We start from the raw sequence: 16,291 nt of genomic DNA on the forward strand, positions 1-16,291 counted from the left end.
ACCGCGCATGTGCAGATGTTTTCTTCTTCTTCTGTTCGTTTAATGGCAGTTTACTCCCCAGTGTACGAGGATACTGCCACCTGCTGACCGAGCGAATGAACCCTATTGTAAACTGAATTGGCGTCATTACAAACGTGTGTTAAATTTGATTTAGTGATAGTCGAGTGTGTTTATGCTTGTCTGTGTGGAGAGGGATGAGGGACCAGACAAAGAGCGATTCAGAAGACCCCTATGAAAAAAACACCAAGGGAACAGTTTACCCTGCCCGGGATAGGGTTACCGGGGCCCCGCCCTGTAGCCAGGCCCGGGGAGGGTGCCCGAGGGCGAGCGTCTGGTGGCCGGGCCTTAGTCCATGGGGCCCGGCCGGGCACAGCCCGAAGAGGAGACATGGGCCCATCCTCCCGCAGGCCCACCACCCGCAGGAGGCGCCATAGGGGTCGGGTGCATTGTGTGCCGGGTGGCGGCCAGGAGCGGAGGCCCTGGCGGACTGACCCCCGGCTGCCAAGACTGGCAATAGGGACATGGAATGTCACCTCTCTGGTGGGGAAGGAGCCTGAGTTAGTGCGTGAGGTTGAGAGGTACCGGCTAGATATAGTCGGGCTCACCTCTACGCACGGCTTGGGCTCTGGAACCAGTCTCCTGGAGAGGGGCTGGACTCTGTCTCAGTCTGGAGTTGCCCTTGGTGAGAGGCGGCGGGCTGGGGTGGGTATTCTAATATCCCCTCGGCTTGCTGCCGGTACGTTGGGGTTTTTCCCGGTGGACGAGAGGGTTTGTTCCCTGCGCCTTAGGGTCGGGGAACGGGTCCTGACTGTCATCTGCGCTTATGCGCCAAGTGGCAGTTCGGAGTACCCAGCCTTCTTAGAGTCCCTGGGGGGGGGTGCTGGAAGGTGCTCCACCTGGAGACTCTGTTGTCCTGCTGGGAGACTTCAATGCTCACGTGGGTAACGACAGCGAGACCTGGAGGGGCGTGATTGGGAGGAACGGCCTCCCTGATCTGAACCCGAGCGGTGCTTTGTTATTGGACTTCTGTGCTAATCACAGTTTGGCCATAACGAACACCTTGTTCGAACATAAGAGTGTCCATAAGTGCACGTGGCACCAGGACGCTCTAGGCCGTAGGTCGATGATCGATTTTGTAATCGTATCACCAGACCTGCGACCATATGTTCTGGACACTCGGGTAAAGAGAGGGGCTGAGCTGTCAACTGATCACCACCTGGTGGTGAGTTGGATCAGGTGGCGGGGGAGGACGCTGGACAGACCTGGTGCACCTAAACGCGTAGTGAGGGTGTGCTGGGAACGACTAGCAGAGGCCCCAGTCCGCGAGATCTTCAACGCACACCTCCGGCAGAGCTTCAACAGCATTCCGAGGGAGGCGGGGGACATCGAGTCCGAATGGACCATGTTCAGCGCCTCCATTGCCGAAGCTGCTGCATTGAGCTGCGGCCGCAAGGTGGTTGGTGCCTGCCGTGGTGGTAATCCCCGAACCAAATGGTGGACACCAGAGGTGAAGGGAGCCACCAGGCTGAAGAAGGAGTCCTATCGGGCTTGGTTAGCCTGTGGGACTCCGGAGGCAGCCGACAGGTATCGACAGGCCAAGCGGAATGCGGCTCGGGCAGTGGCTGAAGCAAAAACTCAGGTGTGGGAGGAGTTCGGAGAGGCCATGGAAAAAGACTTTTGGACTGCCTCGAAGAGGTTCTGGCAAACCGTCAGGCGTCTCAGGAGGGGAAAGCGGTGCTCTACCTGCACTGTGTATAGTGCTGGCGGAGCGCTGCTGACGTCGACTGAGAAAATTGTCAGGCGGTGGAAGGAATACTTCGAGGACCTCCTTAATCCCACTGACGCGTCTTCCAAGGAGGAAGCAGAGTCTGGGGATGAGGGGAATGACCCGCCAATTTCTGGGGGCGAGGTCACTGAGGCAGTTAAACAACTCCTTGGTGGCAGAGCCCCTGGTGTTGATGAGGTCCGCCCCGAGTTCCTGAAGGCTCTGGACGTTGTAGGGCTGTCCTGGCTGACACGCCTCTGCAATGTTGCGTGGAGATCAGGGGCAGTACCCGTGGATTGGCAGACCGGGGTGGTGGTCCCCATCTTTAAGAAGGGGGACCGGAGGGTGTGTTCCAACTACAGGGGGATCACACTCCTCAGCCTCCCCGGGAAAGTCTATGCCAGGGTGCTGGAAAGGAGAGTTCGTCCGCTAGTCGAACCTCTGATGCAGGAGGAACAATGCGGTTTTCGTCCTGGTCGCGGAACACTGGACCAGCTCTTCATCCTCTCGAGGATACTTGAGGGTGCATGGGAGTTTGCCCAACCAGTCTACATGTGTTTTGTGGACTTGGAGAAGGCATTCGACCGTGTCCCTCGGGGTGTCCTGTGGGAGGTGTTGCGGGAGTATGGGGTGTCTGGCCCATTGCTACGGGCCATTCAATCCCTATACAACCGTTGCAAGAGCTTGGTTCGCATTGCCGGCAATAAGTCGGACTCGTTCCCGGTGGGTGATGGGCTCCGCCAGGGCTGCCCTTTGTCACCGGTTCTGTTCATAATTTTTATGGACAGGATTTCTAGTCGCAGCCAAGTGGCGGAGGGCTTTCGCTTTGGTGGCCTCAGGATCTCATCTCTGATCTTTGCGGATGATGTGGTTCTGTTGGCTTCATCGGGTGAGGGCCTCCAGCACGCACTGGAGCGGTTCGCAGCCGAGTGTGAAGCAGCGGGAATGAGGATCAGCACCTCCAAATCTGAGGCCATGGTTCTCAGCCGGAAAAGGGTGGAGTGCCCACTCCGGGTCGGGGATGAGGTCCTGCCCCAAGTGGAGGAGTTCAAGTATCTCGGGGTCCTGTTCGCGAGTGATGGGAGAAGGGAGCCGGAGATCGACAGACGGATTGGGGCTGCAGCTGCAGTAATGCAGACGCTGCACCGGTCCGTCGTGGTGAAGAGGGAGCTGAGTGTAAAAGCGAAGCTCTCAATTTACCGGTCGATCTACGTCCCTACCCTCACCTATGGCCACGAGCTGTGGGTAGTGACCGAAAGGACGAGATCGCGGATACAAGCGGCGGAAATGAGCTTCCTCCGAAGGGTGGCTGGCATCTCCCTTAGAGATAGGGTGAGAAGTTCGGCCATCCGGGAGGGGCTCAGAGTAGAGCCGCTGCTGCTCCACATCGAAAGGAGCCAGTTGAGGTGGTTTGGGCATCTGGTAAGGATGCCCCCTGGGCGCCTCCTGGGTGAGGTGTTCCAGGCATGTCCCACCGGGAGGAGGCCCCGGGGCAGACCCAGGACACGCTGGAGAGATTATATCTCTCGGCTGGCCTGGGAACGCCTTGGTGTTCCCCCGGATGAGCTGGAGGAGGTGGCTGGGGAGAGGGAGGTCTGGGCCTCTTTGCTTAGGCTGCTGCCCCCGCGACCCGGCCCCGGATAAAGCGGATGAAGAGAGAGAGTGTGTGGAGAGGATTGACTGGAATAGTGATGATGATGTCCGCTATCACTGTCAATTGTCAGTAAACACTTAATCTGGCTGCTGAATCTTCACGTGACACATTGCTAAGTCAATATTATTAAGTCTGTAATTAGGCGCCATTCTTCTTATTTTACGGCGCTGTTGTTCAATCGGGAAACGCTCTCTGTTGAGGAGAAAAGCATGAATTTGTTTGTATACGGATTATCCATAGTTTAAATGTCCCGGTAGTCGAAAAGGAGGCAGAGCTGTTGAGAAATGCTAAGAGCTAACTGGCCGCTAACCGTGTCATTCAAATATATTGAATGTCGCAATGTTGGCAAAGAGAGGAAGTGACGTAAGATTTGCGCATGCGGGGTACCGATCGGGTTTCCGGTACGGATCGGGTAGCGACATACCCCGCTTGTGGAGGCTGCCATCTTGCAAATTTGGAGCCAGTGTCTGCGCAGTAGTGACTTGAGGTGGAGCGACTGTGTAATGCTCCCGCCCACACACCCGCTGGACGTGACCGCAAACACGCCCCCTACCAGTGTTGCCAACTTAGCGACTTTGTCGCTATGTTTAGCGAGTTTTCAGACCCCCTAGCGACTTTTTTTCTAGAAAAAGTCGCTAAAAAAGACGTGAAAGCGCATATCGCTTTTACTCTCAACAAGCAGCGGGTGCTGTAACGCAGTCAGTTCTTCTTTTACTCTTATGCTGTTTTGTGGATCAGGTTTAAAACTACTTATAAACACACACACACACACACAAAGTAACTCCACCAGAGTGCCTATTTCGGGTCACTTTTGCCGGTCCAAGCCCGGGTAAAGGAGCAGGGTTGGAATTGTGACATTACAAAAAACAATAATTGCTAAAAGAAATTTAATTTGTAGTTCTAAATAAATTCTAAATGCATTTAGGACGTTTTTTGCTCACTTTATGTCTCGTCCACGATGTTATTTCTCTCTCCAGCAGCGTAGGTTACAATTACATTAACATGTCCAATTATGCAAATTAGGTGATGACGTCATTTAGCGACTTCTAGCAACTTTTAGGACAGCCAATAGCGATTTTCCTTACTGAGGAGTTGGCAACACTGCCCCCTACACTTTTTACGTAGCCCGGCTGCTCGAGTTTTTTTGCTGGTTTACCGCGACTGACAACTCGTTTAATTAAGGTAAATGCAACCATGTCACTGTTATAAAAAAGACACACAGCTCATCATCTTATAGTTCTAAAATCACTCTGTTGTTAATTCGTTAGTTAGATTAGCCGCTAACATACGCACTGTTTGGAGGCTTGTTGCTAGCTAGTTAGCGATGCTACACACCTGCTACTCTTAATAGTCTTCAACACTTATGTTTTTTTTTATCCATTTTTAGACAGCAATGAGATCAGCTGCACACTCTACAGAGGCCCAGAGTTACTGTTAATATCAAAAATATAATGCTGTCCTTTGAGATTTTAATATAAGACTGAGTGTAATGGATCTAAAACTGTTTAAATCTCTACAGCCTGGTAACATGGAGACTTTAACAAAACATCAGCAGAACGTTTCAGTAGTGTAGTCTAATTTGTTCTTTTCATTTAATAATAGAGTCCATATTATATCAACAGCTACATTCACCCTGGAGAGAAACTAGTGAGGGAGACCATCAGGACCAAGCTGGGTTTCTGGGTCCAGAGGTTTGGAGAAACTTCTTCCCTTTCTTTCATCACAGCTGTCCTGTGCCATAAGTTCTGTTGACCCGCTGAGAGAGGCATCATTTAAGAAACACCAGGAAGACTGAAGCTCATGGCAGTGATCAAGCAGGACTCATGACCTTCACCAGCAGCTCCCTTACAGGGAAATCTTCAGCACTCCTCCGTAGGCCCGCCCCAGGAGATGGATAAACCCAGCATTTCATCAACACTGTGATGAGACCTTTGGTTTGTGTAATGTTATAAATACTCAGATACTCCCCAGAGGCTCCGGACTTTTACATAAAGATATTATATTCAGTCCTGTAGAAAGTTATATATTTAAAAATATGTGATCCTCTCTGGTTACTCTGGTATGAATAACTCTGAATCACTTTAAAATAAATAACACACTATGTGTAAAAAAAAAAAAACCAACTCATTCATCAGGTTTTATTTAATTGTGTTAGAGAAATTCTCATATGCTCTTCATCCAGCTGAGTACATCAAGTGTTTAAAACGGAAGCTGTGCAGGTCTGAGATCAGCAGCTTTGTGAAACACCAAACTGAGGTCCTGTTAATGCTGATATATAGTGACACAGTTACATGAGTGATTAATCCTTTTGTTTTTTTGTCTTTAACTTTATCAACAAAACAGCTGCAGCTTTCACTACAGCACGTGTGGTACTTTAACCTTTATACTGTTTTCATCAGTTCATTTTGCAGTTAACATGTGAACATGTTGGATGATCTGTCTGCTGTCACTCGATGGGGCTCTGGTCTGAATCTGAGGGCAGCTCCTGTAATCACAAAGACAACAGAACCATCAAACTCAGATATAAATTTTATCCCTCAATATTGAAATAAAGCTGATTCTTCTGTCCTCACACACTCGGGATCTGAAGTTCTTCTCTTACATTTGTTTTCAGTATTACAGTACACTACAGTACTTTAATCCATAGTTCCTGATTAATGAGGAGTTACTGAAGTACAAGCTTTTAAAAAAATGTTACTGTCTTTACAGATGTGGAAAGAGACTGAAAACATGCTGTTGTTTGCACATCTTTAATATTCAGCTCTGCACAGGAGCTGAAGCAGAGTGCAGCCTGTTGCTTTTACAGTATAATACTTGTAATAAAAGTACAGTAACAGTAATTAGTGACTGAGCAGCCCGGGGCGTTTCTCTTGATTTCTTTAGTAAATTCATTCACCCGCACAGCTAAACGAACCGTGACAGCCGAGTGCTCATTTTAGCAGCTAAGGTCTCAGGAGCTAGCTAAGGGTGGTAGTTACGGATTAGCTTACAAACACGTTTAACTTACCGAAAAAGTGCAGCGGGGCCTCGGGTCCTTCTGTCGGGTAGTCCAGTTTACTGAAGAACACCTCAGGCTGTTAAAGGTTAAAACACTCGGTCGTGTTTTCGTAGCATAAACGCTGGGCGTCCTCTCAGAGCCTACGCTCTATCTACTATTCCCAGACAGAGATACGCAAGTTTCTCCATGACTGCAGCTGTCAGTCAAAGCTCTTATGATGACGTTTCACCCCAATTTAACATAACCGCGGTAGGAATTAGAATCAAACTTATGGGAAAGGAGACCCCTTGAACATCAATCAGCGTGATGAGAACTATTGAAAACAAAAGAAAGAATCTTTGGAAAAAAATTATCTAAGGAGAATTAATTTATTTTAATCTGACCCTAGTCCCATCCGCTAACATGGAGGAGGCGGGGTTTATGACCTATACTGCAGCCAGACACCAGGGGGCGATAGAGACGTTTTGGCTTCATTTTTGGGGACCTGTCGCGTCGTCGATGTTTTCTACAGTCAATGGTATAAAACCATTGAGTCAACAGTCAATGTACAGTCATAAAACCATTGACTGCAGAAAACATGGATGACGCGACTGACCATAGGTGAGGGTAGGGACGTAGATTGACCGGTAAATTGAGAGCTTCGCTTTTACACTCAGCTCCCTCTTCACCACGACGGACTGGTGCAGCGTCTGCATTACTGCAGCTGCAGCCCCAATCCGTCTGTCGATCTCCGGCTCCCTTCTCCCATCACTCGCGAACAAGACCCCGAGATACTTGAACTCCTCCACTTGGGGCAGGAACTCATCCCCGACCCGGAGTGGGCACTCCACCCTTTTCCGGCTGAGAACCATGGCCTCAGATTTGGAGGTGCTGATCCTCATTCCCGCTGCTTCACACTCGGCTGCGAACTGCTCCAGTGCGAGCTGGAGGCCCTCACCCGATGAAGCCAACAGAACCACATCATCCGCAAAAATCAGAGATGAGATTCTGAGGCCACCAAAGCGAAAGCCCTCCGCCACTTGGCTGCGCCTAGAAATCCTGTCCATAAAAATTATGAACAGAACCGGTGACAAAGGGCAGCCCTGGCGGAGCCCATCACCCACCGGGAACGAGTCCGACTTATTGCCGGCAATGCGAACCAAGCTCTTGCAACGGTTGTACGAGACCCTGGCATAGACTTTCCCGGGAAGGCTGAGGAGTGTGATCCCCCTGTAGTTGGAACACACCCTCCGGTCCCCCTTCTTAAAGATGGGGACCACCACCCCGGTGGTACTGCCCCTGATCTCCACGCAACATTGCAGAGGCGTGTCAACCAGGACAGCCCTACAATGTCCAGAGCCTTCAGGAACTCGGGGCGGACCATTACACTCAGTCTTATATTAAAATCTCAAAGGACAGCATTATATTTTTGATATTAACAGTAACTCTGGGCCTCTGTAGAGTGTGCAGCTGATCTCGTCGCTGTCTAAAAATGGATTAAAAAAAAACAACAAGAAGTGCTGAATCCTTCAATAACACAGACTAATAGAGTAGCAGGTGTGTAGCATCGCTAACTAGCTAGCAACAAGCCTCTAACACAGTGCATATGCTAGCGGCTAATCTAGCTAACGAATTAACAACAGAGCGATTTTAGAACTATAAGATGATAAGCTGTGTGTCTTTTTTATAACAGTGACATGGTTGTATTTACCTTAAATAAACGAGTCGTCAGTCGCGGTAAACCAGCAAAAAAACTCGAGCAGCCGGGCTACGTAAAAAGTGTAGGGGGGCGTGTTTGCGGTCACGTCCAGCGGGTGTGTGGGCAGGAGCGTTACACAGTCGCTCCACCTCAAGTCACTACTGCGCAGACTCTGGCTCCAAATTTGCAAGATGGCAGCCTCCACAAGCGGGTTATTTTGGCTTCATTTTTGCACAATGGTAGGAGGCGGGGTCGCGTCGTCCATGTTTTCTACAGTCAATGTTTTCTACAGTCAATGTGCTACATAAACAAGCGGACACGCGATGCTGTTACCATCGTTGTTGCTAACCACAATGCATAAAAACAGGAGCTTGTCCATCAGTAGTCTGGTTATATAAAATATAAGAGAAAGAGAGAACTTTAAGAAATTAATATAGCCACTACAGTGACCATCAAAACGATGAAAAAATATTGCCGTAAACAGTTTTATTTTGCGACACCACGAAACAAACGATAGCGTAAAATGAAACGATAGACGTTTTTATATCGTCATCCAATATATATCGTTATATCGAACAGCCCTAGTCTTCAGTAATGTAAAGTGAGCTTCTTGAGTTCAACAAAGAGCTATTGCCGCTGTTTTAAAGAGTCTTTTAATATGCATTCATGGGCATGAGAGGTCAGTGGTTGTGACCTTACAATCAGAAAAGAGGACTTCCACCCGCAAGGTCGTGAGGATCAAAATCACCAGTGGCAGTCTAATGAGAAGCTCAAATCTATTACATACTGGTTACTGCTATGCATTATTCTTTATGGAAAATGGTCAAATTCCAAAAGCTGCGAGTCAGAGTACACTTTATGTAGTAAAGCCACTGTTTTCAAGCTGCCTTATGGTCAATGTCATTCTGTTTTTGTTTTTTTCCTCCTTATTTCCTCTCTTTAATCTTGCACTGCTCTGAATCATCCATACAAAAGAAAGAACTGACTTAAAAGTTACAACATTTGAGATAAAAGCCTTCAGGTTGTCTCCACTCTCTGTGATCTATGTTTCTCCCCTTACAATATTAAATACAATTATTTACTTTGAACGTTTTCACCTGTTGCAATACGAATCTTCTTTATAGTTTCAGTTTCTAGACCTTGCAAGTATTTCTCTCCCTCTCTTTCTTGCTTCCTCCCCCTCAAGCTCATCTGTGTACAATCAGTGGCAGTTAATTTAACCTTGGTTTTCATTAATAATTAACCGAAACTTAGAAATCACGCAGACTTTAACATCTGGATAAAAAGCCTTGAAAAGACTAGTAAAATATACAGTTCCTTTACTGTGAAATTCACTTCTGCGTAAATAGTTTATATAAATTAAAATGTAGACAAGCTGTAGACAACTCTTTGATTCAATATGATTCCTATACAACAATAAGACTTTTGTTAAACTGTTTTAAATACATCCCTAATAATGGAATGTGGGATGATCCAAACTGAATTCCAACTTGTTTCATGGTTTCATCAAACTTCTCCCACACCAAAGTTTTTGCTTTAGCGAATGCTCTGCTTGGCCTTCTGGCACCTGCCTCCAGAGACCCACAAGCCATCCAAGCAAACCAGTCAATAGGACTCCTTCAACTTGACTGAGCTGTGCACTTCATAAATCTACCAGAGGTTGTGGTCAAATGCTGTCCAAGGTCTGCCACAGGTGGGAGTTGAAGATCTCCCAGATAAGAGCTGCTGCAAAGTGGTCCTCTACACTCGCTACATGTTTGGGAATCCCAGCCCTATCCATTACCTCTCCACATGATCCGACTCACCACCAGGTGGCGATCAGTTAAAAGCTCAGTTCCTTCTCTTCAGATCGGATGGTATGATTATAAATTACTGACCTTGGTTGTCCTGATCCCATATGCGCTTATGGACACCCTTATCGTCAGATATGGTGGTTGTTACTATGTGAGATTAACATAATAGTCCAACAAAAACAAAACAAACAAACATAAAACACCACTTTGTTACAGATTGGCACCCAATTACACCCCTCTGGTCTCCATAGTCCATGGGGAGTTTTTGTTTCACATCACAACTTGCCTTCTGGTCATCAAACTAATTTGAAACTAAATGGAGAGAATAAGAACACATAAAAACAATCCTATCCATCAGTGGTGTTTATCGCACACTACAAGATGCAAAACCATATAATTTATATGCATAATTCATAGCTCTATAACAAGTACTTAAAGTGTGCTTAAACAAGTCACAACAGTGTTTCTTGGTGCAATGTCCATAAGTTAGAGGAAGAGGAATTAGCGCAAAAGGCATAATTTTTTCAAAGTAGCAGACAATTTTCAATGCAACTTTCAAACACCTCAACAAATATCAGCAAACACACCGTTTCTGCGCAGTTTGTCACACTGTGTGTCTGCTGCTTCTTTTTTTTTTTGCAGGGGTAGAAAAGAATGTGAGATAACTTCACTCAGAGATGGAAAAAGATGTAATACAGACAGGACAGGAGAGGAAGACGAGAGATTATTTTTAAAAGGAGACAACTGCTCACTTGACGTTTGATAGACTGGAAATGTAAAGCTTACGTGCAATTTGCCAATTCATTTTTGAAGTTTTTTGGACTGTCATTGTATCTATACAACATGTGTTGTTGCTGAAGTTCAAACATCATTTAAAACAAACTGAAGCATACCAACTTTGCGTTATTCAAAATGGGGCTGTACAATTAAGCAAATGTTAATCTTGATCATGACTTTGGCATCACACAATTAAATCAGCATGATCAAGGGATATTCCAAATGTGTCTTCCACCATTTAAACAGAAAGCAAAGGAACCAGAATCAGCTTTATCGACCGAGTATTTGTGCACGCAAGGAAATGGGCTATGGCCATTTCCTTGCCACTTAGTGTGCAGAGCAGAGTAGACAATTCTGACAACATGGTATCAACAAGACACAGACAATAACAACATGTATAGCATATTTACGGTGCAATGATGCAGAGTGTGAAGATGTTGGAATAAATTATGGAATAAATAAGGGATGGATAACAAGTTACTATACACACACACACACACACAGCGTTTACACAATGATTAACTATAAATAGATGCATATGGTATATTAAGATATATATAACAGAACAAAACATTATTTAAAGAGTAAGTTAGTTGTGTTGGTTTGTGGTGCAGACATACACTCTTTAATTGTGATCTGTTCCCAGTTAACATGACTTGAACCAAATCTTAACTATTTCCAGTGAGAATTGTCTGCTTCAAGGGACAAGCTCTTGACCTTCTGCTGTGCCAGACATTTGATTTTTATTTTTTGTATATTAGCTGTAATTTGGTGGTAAAATGTAGTGTTACTCATCCAGACTAGAAACTTCAAGTTCAATGTGAACACGCAGGCATGTCAGGATCTGATTTAGGGAGCATGTCAAAATCGTAAAATTTGCAGATGACACGAAGATCATCAGACTCAAGGACGGTTATGAGGCTGCATACAGATGTGGGGTTAACCAGCTGGACCTGTGGTGCTGTCAGAACAACCTAGACCTAAATATAATATATAAGATGTGGAGATGACAGTGGACTTCAGGAAGAACCCCTCTCCATTATCTCCCCTCACTTTATTTAACACCACTTCAGGTTTCAGGGATTCACGATCTCCCACGATCTGAAGTGGTCATCCAGTACAGATACAATCATCAAAAAGGCCCAGCAGAGGATGTACTTCCTGCACCAGGAACATTACTGCAGACCCCTGGTGACAACCTGTTACAATTCCTCCCCTCTGGTAGGCACTACAGAGCAGTGTACACCAATACAAGCAGCTATCTGAACACTTTCTTTGCACAGGCCGACACTCGATAAACACTTAGGACACTCACATAGTCTCTCTACTTAAAACATCCATTAAACCTTCTGCTAAATCAAAGCATTCAATCACTTGAAAATACACCAAACTGCAGTATAATTAATGCATGAAGGCCAAGAAAAACAATGCAATGGCTGCCAACATGAATCCAACATGTACTCAGACGTCCATAAAAGCGAGCCTGGACAGCACGTCTGTGTACCCATCCAGCTCACAAAGAAACACTGAAATCACCAATGCAACCAAACTCCCTTTGGCCAAAGAGTTGGTGAGTAATGAAGGTTTCGGGAAAATAGTAAACATACTGGACAAGAGAGTTGTTATCCCCTTGCACAACAATGTTTCTAATGTGGCAATGCCTACACTGTATGGAAAATGTTCCAGGGGGGGAAAAAAGAGAAGGATCTCGCAGCTGTCGAGTAGGTTTTATTCACATTTATCATGTAGGAAAAATAAATAGAGTTAAAGACACAGGAGAATAATAATAATAATAACAATAATAAATCTGAGGAATAGTAATAAGTGTGCCTCTTGGCATAGGCACACTTAATGATAATAATAACAAAAACAAAAAGAAGATGAATCAATGGCTCACTGTGCCCTTTAAAAACAATTATTTTCATATTTTACATCATCAGCTAATTTTGTTTTTCCAGTCACTGTCTTGTCATCCATCAGCTTGTTTTTTGTTTTTTTTAAGTCAACCTAACAATGAAATGTTATTATTTTACCAAAAACACACCTTGTAATCTTCTGGATTCTGAAAATAAACCGAAAATGTCATTTAAATAGACACGCAGGCAAATTACAAAGGAGAAATGAGAGAAAGATTAAAGCAAGAACATCATGAAGAGGTAAATTTAAGCATGAAAGGCCAAGAAATATTTTAAATCTGTTGTTCAGTGAAGATACCACGGAAATGTGCGTTTATAACTATGTGTGTGTTTGTGTTTGTGTGTGGTAGCAGCATGCTATTGCTCCTGGCAGCAGGTCCGTACACTTGCCTGTCATGACCAATCTGGTCAAAAAGACCACAGCTCCCCCCCCACCCCCCACACACACACACATCATTTCTTTGCTCTCTCTAGTAAGATCAGGGTCAGCTATGCAGTCACCCATACCTGTTATTCCGTTTGCTTTCAAATACAAAGACCAGAAGACATCAACAAGCTGCAGTAAAATTGTATATAGCATGTCCTTCACTATGTTCGGACATTTCAACCTCAGGAAACGGTCGATACTCAGTGATCCTGAACATTATTCGAACATATTTGTGACTATGTATCGAGTTAGTGCTTCAAATGTGCACGCCATGTAAAACAGAGTCACACTGATCGTTTCAAGCTAGACATTCAAAATATTGTATGGTGCACTCAGAAATTAGAACGTAGTCACAAATGTAATATCATGACACACACACACACACACAGAGTGGAGCAGGGAAGAGTACAGAAATTTAAAGGCAAAATCCATATCTTTAAAAGAACTTTGCAGTCGCAGCATTTTGAAAGCTGCAAATTAGAGCAAAATGAAGGTCTCGGCAATAATTCATTATCTTTTGTCAGCACAACCAGAGACAGTGACTTAGACTGATGATAAAATCATTCTACAAGTTCCTGCCCAAGTTATCCATTCGTGCAACAAGTGCTGTGCAGTTTAGAAAATGTTTAATTGTATGTTGGCAGCTATTCAGAGTAAACAATTTAAAGTGAAGTGTGAAGTGTAAGGTGTAAGGGTGGCAGGGTGGGCATGCCTTGGCTTTGTACACTGATAAAACAGCATGTCACTTTTGCCTCTAGGATTTATTTCTTATTAATTTAGTGATCAATTAGCATCATGCAGATTTAAGTTTCAGATTGCTTGTCAGGAGGCGTAAAAGCTAGCCTATATGGAACACTAGATGGCTAACATGAAGAGGCTGACCATTAATAAGATGTCAAACTTATAATTATAATAATAATTATTGGCAAAGATAATTGATGATTGGCAAACCTTCTGGAGGAAACCTGGTCTTGTTAGGAGAGACGGCATCCATCCCACTTTGGATGGAGCAGCTCTCATTTCTAGAAATATGGACAAATTTATTAAACCCCTCAAAACATGACTATCCAGAGTTGGGACCAGGAAGCAGAGTTGCAGTCTTACACGCCTCTCTGCAGCTTCTCTCCTCCTGCTACCCCCCCAAAAACCCATCTCCATAGAGACTGTGTCTGCTTCCAAAAAGACAAAAAACAACTAAAAACCAGCAACAAACAACTTAAACATTTACAAAGAAAGAACAATACAGTATCCACATCTGAACCAAAGAGTAAAACAGTGAAATGTGGATTATTAAATATTAGGTCTCTCTCCTCCAAGTCTCTGTTAGTACATGACTTAATAATTGATCAACAAATTGATTTACTCTGCCTTACAGAAACCTGGTTGCAGCAGGATGATTATGTTAGTTTAAATGAATCAACACCCCCGAGTCATTCTAACTACCAGAAATCTCGAAGCACAGGTCGAGGGGGCGGTGTGGCAGCAATTTTTCACACCAGTCTATTAATTAATGAAAGACCAAGACAGACTTTTAATTCATTTGAAAGCCTGATGCTTAGCCTCGTCCACCCCAGCTGTGAAACTCAGAAACCAGTCTTACTTGTTATCATCTATCGTCCACCTGGGCCTTACACAGAGTTTCTGTCTGATTTCTCAGACTTTATATCTAATTTAGTTCTGAGCTCAGATAAAATAATTATTGTGGGTGATTTTAACATCAATGTTGATGCTAAAAATGACAGCCTCAACATGGCATTTAATCTGTTGTTAGACTCAATTGGTTTCTCTCAAAATGTAAAAGAACCCACCCACCACTTTAATCACACTCTAGATCTTGTTTTAACATATGGCATAGAAACTGAACATTTAACAGTGTTTCCTGAAAACCCTCTCCTGTCTGATCATTTCTTGATAACATTTACATTTACAATAATTGATTACGCAGCAGTGGAGAGTGGACTTTATCAAAGTAGATGTCTTTCTGAAAGCGCTGTAACTAAGTTTAAGAATATAATCCAGCCACTGTTATCATCGTCAATGCCCTGTACCAACACAGAGCAGAGCAGCTATCTGAACGCTACCCCAACAGAGGTCGATTATCTTGTTAATAATTTCACCTCCTCACTACGTACGACTCTGGATACTGTAGCTCCTGTGAAAACTAAGGTCTCTAATCAGAAGTACCTGACCCCGTGGTATAATTCTCAAACACGTACCCTAAAGCAGATGACTCGTAATCTGGAGAGGAAATGGCATGTCACAAATTTAGAGGATCATCATTTAGCCTGGAGAAATAGTTTGTTGCTTTATAAGAAAGCCCTCCGCAAAGCCAGAACAGCTTACTACTCATCACTGATTGAAGAAAATAAGAACAACCCCAGGTTTCTCTTCAGCACTGTAGCCAGGCTGACAAAAAGTCAGCGCTCTTTTGAGCCAACCATCCCTTTAACGTTAACTAGTGATGACTTCATGAACTTCTTCACAAATAAAATTTTTATCATTAGAGAAAAAATTACCAATAATCATCCCATAGATGTAATATTATCTACAGCTACTCTTAGTTTCATTGATGTTAAGTTAGACTCTTTTTCTCCAATTGATCTTTCTGAGTTAACTTCAATAATTACTTCCTCCAAACCATCAACGTGTCTTTTAGACCCCATTCCTACAAAACTGCTCAAAGAAGTCCTGCCATTGATTAATTCTTCGATCTTATATATGATCAACCTATCTCTAATAATCGGCTATGTACCACAGGCCTTCAAGGTGGCTGCAGTTAAACCTTTACTCAAAAAGCCATCTCTAGACCCAGCAGTCTTAGCTAATTATAGGCCAATCTCCAACCTTCCTTTCATATCAAAAATCCTTGAAAGAGTAGTTGTCAAACAGCTAACAGATCATCTGCAGAGGAATGGTTTATTTGAAGAGTTTCAGTCAGGTTTCAGAGTTCATCACAGCACAGAAACAGCTTTAGTGAAGGTTACAAATGATCTTCTTATGGCCTCTGACAGTGGACTCATCTCTGTGCTTGTCCTTCTTGACCTTAGTGCAGCATTCGATACTGTTGACCATAATATCCTATTAGAGCGATTAGAACATGCTGTAGGTATTACAGGTATTGCACTGCAGTGGTTTGTATCATATCTATCTAATAGACTCCAATTTGTGCATGTAAATGGAGAGTCCTCTTCACACACTGAGGTTAATTATGGAGTTCCACAGGGTTCAGTGCTAGGACCAATTCTGTTTACATTATACATGCTTCCCCTAGGCAGCATCATTA

At 44.4% G+C, this 16,291-nt stretch overlaps 2 long non-coding RNA genes across 2 annotated transcripts in view; one reads left to right on the forward strand and one right to left on the reverse strand.

Annotated features, from left to right (window-relative positions):
- The window catches only part of LOC146525790 (uncharacterized), a 55,003-nt gene that overhangs the window by 27,858 nt on the left and 10,854 nt on the right, over window positions 1-16,291 (reverse strand). The window lies entirely within an intron of this gene.
- Window positions 4,529-5,536, forward strand: LOC146525791 (uncharacterized). The gene is made up of 2 exons (XR_014874503.1): window positions 4,529-4,601; window positions 5,042-5,536. It is a non-coding gene; the product is annotated as an uncharacterized LOC146525791 (long non-coding RNA).

The sequence above is a fragment of the Neolamprologus multifasciatus genome, chromosome 1 (genome assembly GCF_963576455.1).
Source record: "Neolamprologus multifasciatus chromosome 1, fNeoMul1.2, whole genome shotgun sequence".
In the NCBI taxonomy this organism is placed as follows: Eukaryota; Metazoa; Chordata; class Actinopteri; order Cichliformes; family Cichlidae; genus Neolamprologus; species Neolamprologus multifasciatus.